General features: G+C 26.8%; 1 long non-coding RNA gene across 1 annotated transcript in view; it reads left to right on the forward strand.

The window, feature by feature from the left end:
* Positions 1 to 1,384, forward strand: part of LOC118760954 — a 9,370-nt gene extending 7,986 nt beyond the window's left edge. The window contains exon 2 of the long non-coding RNA XR_004997060.1: positions 1 to 1,384. This exon is cut by the window's left edge and continues 216 nt beyond it. This is a non-coding gene — a long non-coding RNA (uncharacterized LOC118760954).
* Positions 1,385 to 1,963: the final 579 nt, after the last annotated feature.

Raw genomic sequence — 1,963 nt, forward strand, 5'->3', positions numbered from 1 at the left:
TATTTTCACGAATGAGTAACTCTTTTCATTCACACTTTTTCTTCAAACTATTTCCTTTGAATTTTTTTTTTTAATTCTCGAAAAAAAAAAAAGAGAAAAAAAATCTAATAATGATAATAATAATAATAATAATAATAATGAACTAATTCTTTTTTGGAATATCTTGAAGCACACACATAAAGCTAGAAATAATAGCATGTAAGTATTGAATTGAAGTATTGGATAGAAAAAAGTTGAAGGCTGCCTGTGGGCACAAACCTCATATCTCCTGTAGATTTGATAGGGCAGCATTCAACTTTTTCTGTCTGAAAGGGATTTTTTACTCATTATTTGTATGTTGCTATTTGCAGATTTATGTGTGTAGTTCGAGATATTCCAAAACAGAATTGGTTCCCATTCTCCTGAAAATTCATTACTTCTTGATGTCAATAATAATAATAATAATAATTATTATGATAATGATGATGATCCTATGATGCCATTTCAACCTATTAAGTATAGGCTTATGCAGATACAGGAAATTCCTTTGCTAAAATTTAGTAACTGAACTAATAGGCTTACAATAAAGTCAGGACTTGCACTTATTTATCGTGGAATGGGGACTCGATAGTTGGCTAGGGAGTGCTCCATACATTAAGAAGGCGATGTGAAGGGAGGGGTCATTTTAAGTGAAAGGAGGAGAAAAGATATATATATATATATATGTACATATATATACATATATATATATATATATTGCAATGGTGCGAGGTAAATAACTAAAGCCTGTTAACACAAGATCCTAAAAATAAAGAAAAAAACTACCAAAGATTTTTTTTCAGTATGAATGTATGCATGTGTATGTTTATATATATATATATATATATATATGTAAAATTTTTAATATTTTTATCAAATCTTCTTTTTCCCTACCCCCATCTAAAAAATCATTTTTTTTTTTTTTACTTTACTTTTTTTGGCAAAGTTGAATAAAATATGTATATATGTAATGCATTTTCTTTTATTTAAATCTATCTCCTTCAATCAACGCTTCTCGTTCATTCTCTGATGAACTCTTCTTTAAATTACAATGTGTGGTCTTAAAATTCTGATATACATGTGTGTGTGTGTGTGTGTGTGAGAGAGAGAGAGAGAGAGAGAGCATGTAAAGCAAAAGATCAGATTTTGCAAGGAAAATTTCAAGACCAAACCTATTCTGTCATTCTCTGTCCCCAGTTCTTTATTTTCCTTGTTATACAGGTAAGGTTCATTTACAGGTAAAGCTCTTTGTGAAATAAGGAACCTTACCATCTATTTTAATGTGCAATAAATAAATAGATAAATAAAAAAGTGAGGTCAATAATTTTAAGGTGAATCATTGTTAATAAAAAAAAACACAACATAAGACAGTTAAATAAATTACAATTTCAATAATAATAATAATAATAATAATAATGATAATAATAATAATAATAATAATAATAATAACCACAATAACAAAAATAACATTAACGCTAATAAATATTTAAAATTATTTTTATTTCTTTATTATTAATTAATTCTCTATTTAATGACTGAATATAAGAAGCATTAATTTTTTCCGTGTTTGTTGCTTTATTTTTATATAATCAAAGAAAAAGTTAGCGTGTGTGCGGTATTTGTACATATATGTGTTTAAACGTAGCTTGCGCCAGCCAAACTTACTATGCATAAAATACATATATATATGTATATATATTATATATATATATATATATATATGGACACACACAAAGGGTTTATAAATTATCATAATCTCAATGAAATAACTAGATTATTCAGACTCTCATTTCTATTCTGTTGTTGTTATGTTTGGCAAAAATCTAACAAAGACTGAATGACTTTTCTTGAAGAGTTACTAATATTGAGAGGTATGCAAATACACATTGATATTGCATGCACCGATATACATACACATATACGTACACAAATACAAAAAAACCAA

This window comes from Octopus sinensis, unplaced genomic scaffold, assembly GCF_006345805.1.
Source record: "Octopus sinensis unplaced genomic scaffold, ASM634580v1 Contig02522, whole genome shotgun sequence".
Classification (NCBI taxonomy): domain Eukaryota; kingdom Metazoa; phylum Mollusca; class Cephalopoda; order Octopoda; family Octopodidae; genus Octopus; species Octopus sinensis.